Genomic DNA, 14,370 nt, shown 5'->3' with positions numbered 1-14,370 from the left:
AGTGCTGGAATAATCGAACATCGATTTGCAATAAATAAATAAATAAGTGAATGAATATGGACACAGTCCTTACACCTTTCACAGAAATTAACTCAAAATGGATCATAGATATAAATGTAAAATACAAAAGTACAAAAGTTCCAGGAAAAAACATAGGAGAAAATCTAGGCAATCCTTGGGTTTGGCAATGACTTTTTAAACACAACACCAAAAGCATGACCCAGGAAAGAAAAAAAGTGATGTTAGACTTTATTAAAATTAAAAATTTGTGCCTTGCAAAAGATGTAAGAGAATGAAAGGACAAACCATAAACTGGGAGTGGTATTTGCAAAACACATATCTGACAAAGGACTTCTACCCAAAGTATACAAAACTCAACAAAAGGAAAACAACCCAATTTAAAAACCGTCAAAAGATCTGAACAGATACTTTACCAAAGAAGATATACAGTGAGAAGTAAACAAATGAAAAAGATGCCCAATCTCATTTGTCACTGGGGAATTAGAGATCACAACAATAACGAGATATTTCTATGCACCTATAAGATTGTCCAATATCCCCCAAACTGACCGTGTTAAATGCTGGTAAAGGCACAGAGCAGCGGGCACTCTCACTTATTGTTGGTGGGAATGCAAAAAATGGTGCAGCCACTGCGGAAGACGGTTTGGCAGTTTCTTACAAGGCTAAACATAGTCTTACCCTCTGATCTGTGGTCATGCTCCTGCATCTTTACCCAGTTGATCTGAAAACTTATGTGCACATGAAAACCTGCATGTAAACATTTATAAAAGCTGTATCCACAATCACCAAAAATTGGAAGTAATCAAGGTGTCCTTCAATGGTCAATGAATAATCAAACTGTGGCACATCCATGTAATAATGTCTGTAAGGCACAGGTCTCCTGGATGCAAGTGGTGTTTGTTGCCACACGGTGGTTACATGGTGGTTACTCGAGCCCTGGAATGGTTTGAAATCTCTCTTTGAACTTAGTTCCCCAAGTAAAATTTAAACCAGGCACTAAACTCTTCCTGTCAGCACACCAAAAGACAGACACTTTTTTTTGAAAAGGGTTAGATGTCAGATGTTTTTTTAAAAGACATCTGCTTTAATTAGGCCTACCCTAAGGAGGTCCTTTTCATCGTTAATTTTGCTTTTGGAATCCAAAGATTGAAAAAACAAACCCTTGTTCTTTATCCTGCAAGTCACATTCATTGCCACAAGGTGGCGATTCACTCAAGGGAAACCTTTCTGTGATCCAGATTGCACACCAGGAACATTTTCTTTCCCTTTTTTGCTCCCAGCAGTCTTTATTTTACTTTTGTACTTTGGTTTTAGGAAGAATGTATGAAGAATGCTTTCATCTCTCCTTCTAACGTGTTTTTGTTATTATCTCTTACATATACTCACTCCCTCTCCTCGTGGTGCCCGCAGGAGCCCCGTGTCGGGGAGCCCTCCCTCCTGTCTCCCTTGCTTCCCTGGCTGCCTCTCCACGCTCCACCCAGAGCCCCTGCAGGGTGGGCTCCCTCTCTAGACACCCGAGCCTGTGCTCTGGGGGAGGGGCACATCTTCCTGAGCAGCCAGGGTTTCTTGCAAGAAACTGGATGTCTTGGAGTCTGGAGAACACCGCTCTAGTTCACGTGCCACGCATTATCCAGGCGGGGCATGTGCCGGGTGTCCCTCACGCAGTTGCGCAGTTGCGTTCTGGTTTCCTCAGCAGTTGAGAACCCAGGATCTTAGCCTGGTTTTGCAAACCATTTAACCCTTTCATCTATTTTATCAATGCTTTCCTTTATTTCATTCAACATTTTCCTTTATTTTATTCAACATATTAATGTAGGTGGGGATAATTTGAATTTTTAAATATAACACATACATTGAAATATGTAAAGTATGAATGCATAGCTTGGTGAATGTTCACGTTTGTGTATGTCCACATAACCACCACCCGAGATAACATAACATTTCCAGGCTCTTCTTTCAGACTGGGCTGGCACCGCCCTTGCCCAAGAGATAGTCACTTTTCTGACATCTATCACCATCAGTCACTTTTACTTTGTACTGGGCTTCCTGTGTGTTGTCCTTCCCATCTGTCTCCTCTCACTTAATATAATGTTTGTGAGATTCATTTGTGTTGTTGACATGTCACTACTTCCTTGTTATTTACTGAAGTATAGTATTTCATTGTATAAATAAACCAGAATATATTCACCCTTCAGCTAATAAACATTTAAGTTGTCCCCATTTTTAGCTATTATGAATAAGGCTGCTATAGATATTCTTATAAATGTTTTTTGGTGAATATATTTACTAATTTCTCTTAGGTGTATACTTAAAAGTAGAAATGTTAAGTCAGAAGGTAGGTGTATATTTAGCTTTAGTAGACTCTACTGTAATAGCTTTCCTTTTCTTTAAGTATATTTTATTGATTATGCTATTACAGTTGTCCTGTTTCCCCCACTTTATTCCCCTGCACCCTGCACACCCCCTCCCACCCTCATTCCCCCTCCCCTTTAATTCATGTCCATGGGTCGTACATATAAGTCCTTTGGCTTCTCCATTTCCTATACTGTTCTTACCCTCCCCCTGTCTATTTTCTACCTACCATCTATGCTACTTATTCTCTGTACATTCTCCCCCTCTCCCCTCCCACTCCCCTGCTGATAACCCTCCATGTGATCTACATTTCTGTGATTTTGTTCCTGTTCTAGTTGTTTGCTTAGTTCATTTTTGTTTTTGATTTTAGGTTCAGTTGTTAATAGCTGTGAGTTTGTTGTCATTTTACTGTTCATAGTTTTTACCTTCTTTTTCTTAGATAAGTCTTTTTAACATTTCATATAATGAGGGCTGGATGATGACGAACTCTTTTACCTTGACCTTATCTGAAAAGCACTGTATCTGCCCTTCCATTCTAAATGAAAGCTTTGCTGGATAGAGTAATCTTGGATGTAGGTCCCTACCTTTCATGACTTGGAACACTTCTTTCCAGCCCCTTCTTGCCTGCAAAGTTTCTTTTGAGAAATCAGGTGACAGTCTCATGGGAATGGAACTCCTTTGTAGGCAACTGTCTCCTTTTCTCTTGCTGCTTTTAAGATTCTCTTCTTATCTTTAATCTTAGGTAATGTAATTATGATGTGCCTTGGTGTGTGCTTCCTTGGGTCCAACTTCTTTGGGACTCTTTGAGCTTCCTGGACTTCCTGGAAGTCTATTTCCTTTGCCAGACTGGGGAAGTTCTCCTTCATTATTTGTTCAAATAAGTTTTCAATTTGTTGCTCTTCCTATTCTCTTTCCGACACCCCTATGATTTGGATGTTGAAATGTTTAAAGTTGTCCTGGAGGTTCCTAAGCACCTTCCTCATTTTTTTAAATTCTTGTTTCATCATTCTGTTCTGGTTGAATGTTTATTTCTTCCTTCTACTCCAAACAGATGATCTTGAGTCCCAGTTTCCTTCCCGTCACTGCTGGTGTCCTGTACATTTTCTTTTATTTTACTTTTCATAGCCTTCATTTCCCCCTCTAATTTGCAACCATATTCAACCAATTCTGTGAGCTTCCTGATTACCAGTGTTTTGAACTGTGCATCTGATAGGTTGGCTATCTCTTCGTGGCTTAGTTGTATTTTTTCTAGAGCTTTGATCTGTTCTTTCATTTGGGCCTTTTTTTTTTTGTCTTTGCATACCTGTTACATTGAAAGGGGCAGAGCCTTAGGGGCAACCCAGGTCGCTCCTTTGTGACGCTGTATGTGGGGAGGGGTCCAAGAGGGAACAGTGTTGCTTGCTCTGCTCTTTGCTGGATTTCACTAACTTCTCCTGATACTCACAATCAAATTGGACCCTTCTGGTGCTGATTCCTGGGTGGGTGGGTTTGTGTATGTTCTAGGACCCTGTGAGTCTCTGCAATGAACTTTCCTGTGAGGCTGGGAGTTTCTCCTTCCGCCTCAACCCGCACAGGTTTTTTCAGTCAGAGGTTTGAGGCTTTATTTCCCTAAGCTGTAAACGTGGGTTGTGCAGTATGTCTTGCTTCCCAGTTGTTCCTCTCGGTTTATCTGCACCCAAATGTGGGAACACCCCGTCTGCAAGCTGCTGCCTTGCCCACCCCATTCTTCCAGCCACTGCCTTGCTACAAGTCTTCTCCGCCTGGCTACCCGTCTCCACCTCTCCTATCGGTCTGGATCAATGTTTCTTCTTTAACTCCTTGCTTGTCAAACTTCCATACAGTTCGATTTTCTGGCAGTTCTGGTTGGTTTTTGTTTTTAAATTTGTTGTTTTCCTTTTGGTTGTGCAAGGAGTCACAGTGTGTCTACCTACACCTCCATCTCAGCTGGAAGTCTACTAGACAGTTTTTCAAAGCCAGTAGTGCCTCTCAGCTCCAAATCCAACCTTAATTACCTGCCTGGTGTTAATGGAGCTGTACCCCACCAACATTTCTTCTTTGTCATCTGGCATAACGTTAAGTGTTGTCAGTAGAGAGTACGGACAGCACTGCAGGAGCAAGGTTTCTCTTCCTGGTCCTGAGGGCGGGTTCCTGCAGCACAGGGTTGTTACACCTGTGGCCGCACAGAAGAACATAGCTTGTCTCTACTGGCAGCTTCCTCCAATCTCCCAGAGGGCAACTTTCCAGCAACTTCCACAGTGCAGTACCTTTCCATGAAAGGCTTCCCTCAGCACCAAAGAAGAATGCTTTCCAGTGAATTTCACCTGCATGGAACTTTGACGAACTCCATCACCCAGCGAGGCACCAAAAAGGTATGACTCTTAGCCTGGTGGTAGAAAGTGAGGGTCAGGGCCTCTTACGGGTTTGTTCCTTCCTTGGGTGTTCTGCCTTAGCCCTGGGGGATGCCCTCTCTGTCTGCTTTAACCATAATTCTTTAGAGTCATCTTTTCCCTTAGTAGGTAGTCCCCTCTTATACTTAATAATTCTGTACATTAAAGTTTCCTTGTCCGAATTACTGTGGATATAGCACTTTGTGCTTCTGCCAGCAATTGTCTGAGCGCGCCAGTCCTTCTGCCACAGTTATTTTAAAGTCTTGTCTACTCACTCCAGCATCTGAATGGTCTGTGTATCTGCTTCTATTGTCTATTTTTTCCTTTTGCTTATCAATTATATTTTCGTGCCTCTTCACCTGCTTAGTTATTTTTTTATTGTATATAGGAAATATAGAGACTTCAGACGATGTGATCTGCCAAACGAAGTTTTCCCACTTTCTTCCTTTAAGCAGAGAGGGGTGAGGGATGATCATCTCAACCCAGTGAAAAATTGAGCTGGGTTGGGGCTGAGTTTCAATTTTTATAAGACAATCCATCCCTGGATTGTCTTATAAAAATACAATACACCTATTCCTCACATGTGGATTTTGATTAGGAACCTTCAGGTCCCTCTATCTTCAGCCCTGAAGGACTGTGGAGGTTCAGGTCTGCTCTTCAGAGGTTCCCAACCCCCCTTTCCGGGCTCTGTGCCCGTGGGGATTTAAAATCTGGCAAATATCACGAGGGCGGTGCTGGCGTTGTGTTTGAGGCAGGCCCTTTCTTTCTGGGGAGCCTTTGTTTTTTAAGCATGATGGGACTACGGAAGATTTCACTCTGCTTGCTAGACGCATTCCCAGGCCCAGAACACAGCAAATGTCATGTGGAGAAACTTGGTTGTATTTTTAAGGCCACCTGTGTTCCAATTTGTCATTCAAGTACCATGTGGCCACTAAAAGCTTTGCTGGTTTCTCTTTCCTCCATTAGAGATCTCCCTTCTGGGCAAAGCTTGATCATTAGCCAGAGCCCCTAACTGGCAAATGCGCTGGGGGAGGAGGGAGGGAACAGCTGGAGAGCCTCACTTTCTTTCACTGCAGAAGGAGCCCTGGGCTGCCACAACCTACTCCATCCTGCCCAGGAGAGAAAATTTCCTAGGTCTTTGAAAACCCAAACCCTTTTCTCTTTTCAAACTATTGTTCTAGCATGTATTTCAAAATCTTAGAGTTGGTTGACTCTTCTTTCTTGGCAAATTTCTGCTGTAATGTCACGCCCTGGAGGCTCTGGATTGTCAAAATACAAATCAATGTTCTCCAGACTGTAGGTCACCGCCCATGGAATCAATGTAGAGGTCCTGTTGGCAGTTTTTAGTGAAACAGAATAGGACAGATCAGAGTGCAACACATAGTCAAGATAAGTATCGTTTCATGAAATTTTTGTGTGTGTATGTGTACGTTCTCGTTTGCAATGCAAGCCTGTATCTTTCCTCTGAGTTGCAGCCCAAAATATTTAAAAGTCACTGGACTTTAATTTAAACAAAGGAAGAGCCATGGGGGTGAAAACAAACATATTAGTTGAGTATGGACAACTTTTTGGAAAAGTTTGGCCATGAGGGGGAAGTAGACTGGTTGAAAACTGTTCTTCCGGCCACTAGAGAGCAAGAGAAGCCCATGCGAGGGATGAGCCGTGAGCCTCAGGGAGGGAAAGTAGGCCTGGCTCTGAATAGGCCAGGAGCAGGGTGGGGAGGGGTCACAAGGAAAGCTGAAGACGAGAATTGACTGAACATGGATTAGTAAAGGCCATGAAAACCCTGAGCAAAGACCATGTAGTTCTTGGTGCCATATCATGGGCAGCCCGAGGAAGAGAGGCCTGTTCTTGGCACGGAACAAAGGTCAGCTGAGGGGATGAACAGGCATGGGGTGGGTGAGGCTCCTCTGCTAACCCATAATTGGTGCTTTCAGGGTCAGTGAAAAGATCCAATTTCAGCCACAGGCCTGGAGAGACTGTGGCGGAACGAGTGTTAGTATCCTTCCTCACCTTCTCCCTGCTTTCCCAACACCAAACACACAAGCCACTGACTGGCGCATCGAGGCCAAAGACATAATAGACTGTATGTCAGTCTATTGGCTGGGTGGGATTGGGCTTGGGGGTCTCCTTATGTCTGAGACAGGGTGGGTAACACAGGTCGTTGGGAGGTGTGCAGGCCCATCACTATGCCCATGTCGGGCACACTCTGAGTGCTCAGGAGCCCAGGGCTGCTTTAACCCCCAAGGACCACACTGCGGCTGGGAATTCTGGAGGAAGATTATGTCACAATGACCTGGCTGACTCCTGGCCCTGAAGTGCCCCCACCCTCCAGGCTTGCCTACTTAACCCCCAGGTGCAGCTTGGCTCTGCTCTTAAGCATGGCACTCAGCAAGTCTCAGGACACAGAGGCAAGCACAGGATACATCACGGTGGATGAGGCACATTTGCTCATGTCATTGAGCAGGGAAGTTCTACTCTGGGTCAGTCCAGAGCCTCTGATGTTTGCCCCATCCCGGGAACACACATCCTGTGGCTGGCCTTGGCCCTCAGGACCTGAAACTTGGGCCTGAATCTTGCCTGGGTTTTTGGCTTCTGCCATGCCCCAAGCACACCTACTCAGCCATTCGAATCTGCTGGAGTTTTTGGAAAGACTTCGGCTCACTCATGCCTCAGCATATAAGATTTTCTGTCTCTGAGTGGTTTATCTGATTGTTATTAGTCTTTCAATCCCTGGTTCAATCATCGCCTCTCTCTCCTCTTCATTCCAGCATTGGTTTCCATACCCTTTTCTGGGCTCCTGTGCCATCTCCACTCTGTGCCTTTTACATTTTTTCACTAATTTACTTTTAGAGAGAGAGGAAAGGAGGGAGAAAAAAACATCAATCCTCTTGTGTGCCCCCAACCTGAGACATGGACTGCAAACCAGGCATGAGCCCTGGTGAGGAATTGAACTCTCCAGCTGTTCCCTTCCCATTTGCAGGACGATGCCCAAGCCACTGAGGCACACCAGTCAGGGCTCCCAGTGATTTCCACACCACTCATGCCTCGATGGCACTCTGCTTTTGCTTGGAGGCAGGCTCTGCCATTGCATCTGGTCCACAGTAGGTGCTCCGACGGTGTTTACTGAGTGAATGAACTGTCAAGCCCAGGTCTCACTTTTCTGTTCAGTGACCCTGTGCTCTGAAACCCCTATCTGCCAGCAACTGAGCCGTGTTTCATTTCGGGGTTTGAAGAGCAGAGGACACAGCCCAAATGGGCTAGGCTCCCTGCTGAAGACCCCAGCCACAGCCTGCAGGGTTTAATCCTATCCTCAGTGAATCTAGGGTACCTGTGTGTGATCACTAGCTGTGTACTTCCATTTCCGAAGAGATAAATTATTAAAGATTTTGGTATGGAAGTGGTAGAAAGGGGTAAGTCTTTGACTCTTGTGCAAACATTTCCACTCAAGCTGCGAGCAAGTCTGGCCACTGTGCCAGTCAGGGCCCAGGAGAGAGTGTCTTCACAGAAGAACCCATCAAGGGCTGACAGACAACCAAAACACTCAGACTCCTGCCTGCCTCCCCCACGGCCTGTGGTAAATGGAAGAGAGAGGAAGAGGCAGCTCCTAGGGCAAGGCCCAGCCAGTCAAGATGGACATCTGTCCCTCGGGTCCCTCCTCGATCAGTTCGGCTACTCCCTATGAAAGTGACATACTCTTGATTGCACTCAATCCACATCCGCCTGGCATGGGGACTCTTGGGGTCTGAAGTGCCTTCAGAACAGCAGGGGGCAGGGGATGGTGGGGGCAGAGTAGCTCTCACAGACTGGTTGCATGACTACCTGGGATGCCAATCGAAACCTGCATCACACTGGGAGCCCCAGCAGGGCATGAGGAACCCAGGGAAGTAAGGTCCCTTTAGGCCTGGGGTGGAGGGTGAAGGTCTCAAAATGATAAGGTTCCCTGAATGTGTAAAAGTCATTCCAAGTCATTATAAAGGTCCACCCACAAAAGGAACGTCTAAAAAATGACACTGATAATCAGAAGTACAATGACATACCACTTCACCCCCACTAGGATGGCTCTAATAAAAAATGACAGATGGTAGGAAGTGTTGGTGAGAACATGGAGACACTGAAACTCTCACGTGTGGTTAGTGAGAATGACAAACAGTGTAGCTACCTTGGAAGACAGTTTGGGGAGACCTCAAAATATTAAACATGGTTAGCATATGACCCACAATTATACTTTTAAGTATACATCCAAGAGAAGTGAAAACATATGTTCATACAAAGACTCGTTTATAGCAGCTTTATTATTCATAATGCCCCCAAAACACAAACAACCCAACTGTCCATCAGCTGATGAGCGGATTAACAACACACGGCACACGCATACAATGGAATATTATTCAGTCGAGATAAGCAGTGTTATCAGTGCTGCTCCACAGATAAACCTGGGAAACATCGTGCAGGGCCAAAAGCTGGTCACAAAAGACCACATGTTGTATGACTCCTGTTATATGCAATGTCCTGAAGAGGCAAACCAGAAGTAGGTTGGTGGTTTCCCAGGGGTGGAGGGAGGCGGAAAGGAGGCGTGACTGCAAGTGGGTATGATTTTGCGGGGGAGGGGGGCCAGTTATGAAAATGATCTGGAAACTGGTGATGGTGAGGGTTGCATAACTTTGCAAATAAACTACAAACCGCTAAGTTGAAGGCTTTAAAAGTAGATTTTTTTAATATGCGAATTCTATCTTTATTTTTAAAAGAGGGATAAATGGCGCCAGTGGACGAGTTAGCGGAACTGAAACAAGGAAAGGGAGCGCGCGCGTGTCGCCTATCCCCGTCGCATCCATCTGAACGAACTTCGGTGCCCCAGGAGGGCCTGGAAAAGCGACCCTGGAGGCAGGATGTAGAAAGACACACGCCCGGAGATTCTAAAGGAATACGGTTAAGGTTAAGATTCTAATCGAATTCGGGATCACGTAGGACTGGGGAGGCTCAGAAGTTGGCTGGGCCCAGTGGAGATTTAAAGGTTGGAGCGCAGAGGCTCTTAAAGGGGCCGGGAAAAATTCCCATTCTGCGTCCACCTTAAAGTCAGCTCCACGGAGCCACGAGTGGGACTCGGGTAAGTGCGCAGGGCCGCGGGAGGTGGGGGGAGGGGGCACCGGCCCCATGGCCAGGCTCGTGCGCGCCCTGCAGCGTCCTGGGGACCCTGCGCGGGTGGCTGGCACTCCGAGGGCAGCGCGTCCTGGCGCCGGGGTGCAGGCGGGGGCAGCTGGGTAGCGGCGTGGGGCCGGCTACCCCCGCGCTCGCAGCGCTCTATTTTTAGAAGGCGCTGTTGCAATATAAGGAATGCGCCGCGCGGCAGGCGCTCCGGGCGCTCGCGGGCTGCGCGGTCGCTTTAAGGAGGCGCCAGGGTGGGGACAGGCCAGAGAGACCAGCGGGCTAGAGCCCTCAGTCGGGCTGGAGCATGGGGGAGGCGACCTGAGGGCCCGAGCCCAGCGGGGGCTGGAGCGTACAGTGAGTGGTCGGGGCAGCGGGCGCAGGAGTAGAGAAGAAGGGAGGGCGCCTGGCCCTCTCGGCCCCCAGCCCGGGCTGGCGCTTTGTTCCGGGGCGGAGGTGTGGCCGCCCCTGGCCCGGCCGCGCTCTCCGAGCTGAGTGTGCATTGATTGGGACCGGCGGTAAGTAGTCTTTAGACTCCACCACAGGCTCCCGAAAAACGAATAACGGTGTTCGATCGAGAAATCGGCCACGACTGAGACTCCAGTGGGGAGGGCCTGCTGACCTCCCAAAGAGCCTTTATTATGATAATCGCCGTTGGGTTCCTTGTCTGCCTGGCGAGAACCCGAGAGGAGGTGGGCAACACGGCTGTGGGGTGGGGGGTGGGGGGCCCTTTCTCCCCTTTTAAAATGGCGTTAACAAGCTCTGGATCCGCGGGTGGAGTTGTCAAATTCAGCTGAATAACAAAAAGCAGCCTTCTTCAAAAGCAACTCTAAGCTGCGCTTGGGGCTCTGTTCACAAGTAGGACCGGGCTCATTCATTGACCAGACGTGGCTGGAGCACCCACAGTGTGTGGGGCACAGTGCCAGCTGCTGGTCCAAGGGGAAGGTAGGGGCGCAAACCCAGCCACAGCCTAGCGTGGTCGGGCCTGGGATCAGGAAAGCTCAGGGGTTCTGGGAGCGTGGAAGGTCAGGGAAGGCCTCCTAGAGGAGGTGATGCCTGGCAGGGGCATCCAACGGCCCTGTTAGACTCTGTGGCTGGAACCAAAGTCTGTGCTGGCTGGGGACAAAGCCGAGCCTGGAAAGGTGGACAAGGGCCACTTCATCGTGGTCCTTATCACAGAGCCCTGGGCTTGTCCTTTTTCCCCACCATGGGTCCCTGCTTGGGCTAGAATAGTTCTTTCCATTCCAGGACTCCACTGTCCTGGACCTGACCAGGACAAGGCTCGGCATTGACCTCCCCGCCCCCCCCAACAAGCCCTCAAAAGAATGACCTCCCTGCCAGCAGGAGTAATAAGGATATCTGACCTGAAAACCCCTCAGTGCTACTGAAATGACAGCAGCCAACAGGGCTCACGCAGACCAGACATGGATGTGCTTCATCATCCTTGGACAAGCCTCCTGCAGAAAAGATTTTACTATCCTCGTATGCAGGTGGTGAACTGGTGCTACACGGTCACTAATGTGCCCAAGGGCCTTTCTAGAGATCATGCTTTAGACCATGCAGCTGTTCAGGACCCTCCTGTGAGGGTCTCGGGCTGTGCCCGGCTCGAAGGCTCCAGGGGCAGCCTGTGTTATGCTTCTGTGCTACTGACTCTGGTGGGTGGATGTGTGGGGTGGTGAGCTGTTGCTGTGTATTAATAACTGACATGTGTCATGGGCTTTGCTCTGAATGAAGCACTTTCACTGAGACAGTTCTTAGAGTCTCTCCTGCTCCTCTTTGGAGGGAAGAAACTTGAGCTGGCCAGCATTTTGTAAATCTCCTAATTTCCTGTAAATCGCGTGTCCCTGCTGACTGGGGTTAAAAATGTTTCAGGCCATGATTTTCATCTTTGGGTCTGCTCTCCCTGCCCAGCGGCCAGTTATGGCCTCTCTGTCTGTGGGTTATGGTGCTTGTCCTTTCTCCGCCAGGCCAGGCAGCATGGGCTTTGATGTTCTGGGGGTTTCAAGGCTGCAGGGTCTGCCAGCCTCTTCCTGGGGAGGAGTGAGTGTTGAGTAAACCTGATGCTCTGGTGGGAACTGCCTTCCTGCCGCCACCCCCCCCAACCCCGTGGCCTCAACATTTCCTTATGGAGAAGGGGGGTCAAGGCCCTCTGCTGAGCCCTGGTGAGGCAAGCGAAGGTCTTCCCGAGTTGCCAGCTTTGCCTCTGCATAGAGCAGTTTGTATTTTTCCCCTACTCATGTTTTCGTATACATAAAACATTTCTGTGACAGGTATAACTTTTATTATTAGCTCTCATTGCAAGTATTTTACACCTTTCATGATCTGAGCTGCTTATAAAGTGACATATCAGTAGTTATCCCTGGGGTTGGTTCCTGAGCTTGAGTGATCCTGGAACCAGGGAGGACCACTGGGCTCTGAGGAGCTGAAGTAGCTTCCGGGCCCTAACGTCAGTCGGGATCTCACGGCAACCAGCCTGCTAGACTGAGTGAGTTCTCAGGGATATGTGACCTCTATTTTATATTTCACATCTGGTGTGATCATTGTTCTACCCATGAAATACCCTCAAATGGAGTGTACCTCCCTATAAGTGATTGGAAACATACCTACTTGTGAGCATTGTATCATTTATACAAACCATACTCATCTGAACTAAGTGGGAACACATTCTTGGGCAAAGCTGGAATGTTCTCAAGCGTCCAGAGGGTGTGCATTGAGTTCCAGAAGCTCTGTTCCTGCCAGGCCCAAGACAGGAATCTGGCTGGCTATACAAAGGTACAGTTACCTTTGTCTGGGAATGAAAAAAAGGAAGGAGCTGGCAGAGTTCCCAGCACCTGGGGCATCTGGCAGGTGTCCATTCTCTAGAGGCTGAGCAGAGAATTCAAGCTTTGAGAAGTTTTGTTGGTGGACTCTGAGGACTCACTAATCCTCGTAGTCATGGATGATGTCACTGGGCCCTATGGTATTGGATCAGTAGGGATGCTTTTGGCTGCAAATAACAGACCCCAAGTAATAGTGAATTAAACAGAGTTTAGATTTCCCAAAGATGCTCTCAGCTCATATGAGGTCTGTGTACACAGGAATGGGAAATCAGTGCCACTTCCATCCAGCAAGTCCTTTCATGGGACAGGCAGTTTCTTGAATATGCCAGTGAGAAGCCCAGAGAAAAATTGCTTGGGTATACAATTCAGGGGATTTGGGGATCTCTGAAAACAAGTCCTGGATCCCTGTTAGATCCCCTGGTCTAAGCGAGATTGCTTCACTACTGTTTACCTAGGATTTACTGTGTTACTTACTCTGCCTCCCCACCGGGCCAGCATGCCTTCGTGGTACAGACAGTGTCAAGAATGAAAGTAGAGTGGGACAGCTGTCAGTTCTCCGCCTGAGGTGAAGTCTGTGCAGTCAGCCAGCGAGTCTGTCTTGTGGAGCTCTGACCAAGAAGGCGATGCTTCTGCCACCTCATGCTTCAGACAAACCAATGTTGCCCTCCTTGTTGCCCGCTATGCATTCCTTGGTGCCCATGTCCAGTCTTCTGGGTAGCATTTCTGCTGCCTGTGATGAGGTTTCCGGCCTATTCTCAGAGACTCCACCAAAGGGCCCTCCTTGGCCTAGCCCCCACCTTGGGGTTCAAAGAGCCCCTAGGCCCTGTTAACCGCTTAGCATGATCCAAGGCGGCTTCCTGCAGCCATCTGTCTTGCGGGGGTCATGAAGTAGCAATGTCCTTTAGTACTCAGTGTTTTTTAATATTCTTGGTAGCTTCACTAGGTGGGGCCTGCTGATGGCCAATGGCCAAATGACAATGTGGGCCATTATTGGTTGCTGAGGTGACATTCTGGGTCTCAGAGGGGCATATTCTCATCAAGAGAGCCTGGCATCTGTCTATCTAAATTTACGTCTGGGTTGTATTGCTAATGAGATTTCAGAAAGCACCAGAAAATGATTTAGCTGTGCAGTGTGTAGAGCGAGGGAGGGCGGGGTGGAGAGCAGGGGACTCTGAACTCTGGTTGCCGCCCTTCAGGACTCTCTGTAGGGCCTTGGGAGGGTCCCATGCTGCAGGGCCCCAGGCACCATGTGTGACTTCTTTGCTGAGCCCTCAGGGTTGTCAAGGGGATTAGATGAAATACACAGATGAGAACGTGCTTGGGTAACCAGAAAGGGTTATACAATGAAGAGTATTATCAGCATTCAGGCAACCTTCAGATAACAGGATCCTAGTCCTAAAGGGGCCCCTGGAGCCTATGTAGACTGGGTTCCGACCCGTAGAGCACGTTTCTCATAGTGGTGAGGGTGATGATTCTCGTGGGGACACATGCAACGCTTACTAGTTTTATACTTACTATTAAAAATGTAGGCATCATATCAAATCTTTTTTTTAATGAATATTTAGCTCAGACTAAGGCTAAAGAAAGATTTTTAAATGATCCCTTGAGTAAAGGCTGGGAAACTTGGGACAGGGGAGTCCCTCCCA

At 47.8% G+C, this 14,370-nt stretch overlaps 1 protein-coding gene across 3 annotated transcripts in view; it reads left to right on the top strand.

Annotated features, from left to right (window-relative positions):
• The first annotated feature begins 9,601 nt into the window (after positions 1-9,601).
• Positions 9,602-14,370, top strand: part of MRAS (muscle RAS oncogene homolog) — a 57,397-nt gene continuing 52,628 nt past the window's right edge. Inside the window, exon 1 of one of the 3 annotated variants that reach the window (XM_037061199.1) lies at positions 9,602-9,867. The gene's annotated coding sequence lies outside the window, so the exon portion shown is untranslated. Of the gene's footprint in view, positions 9,868-9,953; positions 10,263-10,292; positions 10,424-14,370 lie in introns of those variants that run through there. The other 2 variants (XM_037061198.1, XM_037061200.1) reach the window with 2 other exon arrangements.

The sequence above is a fragment of the Sturnira hondurensis genome, unplaced genomic scaffold, assembly GCF_014824575.4.
Source record: "Sturnira hondurensis isolate 20B ecotype Veracruz unplaced genomic scaffold, ASM1482457v3 Scaffold0013299, whole genome shotgun sequence".
In the NCBI taxonomy this organism is placed as follows: Eukaryota; Metazoa; Chordata; class Mammalia; order Chiroptera; family Phyllostomidae; genus Sturnira; species Sturnira hondurensis.
The sequence above is the reverse complement of the archived record's forward strand: the minus strand, read 5'-3'. Positions and strand labels throughout refer to the sequence as shown.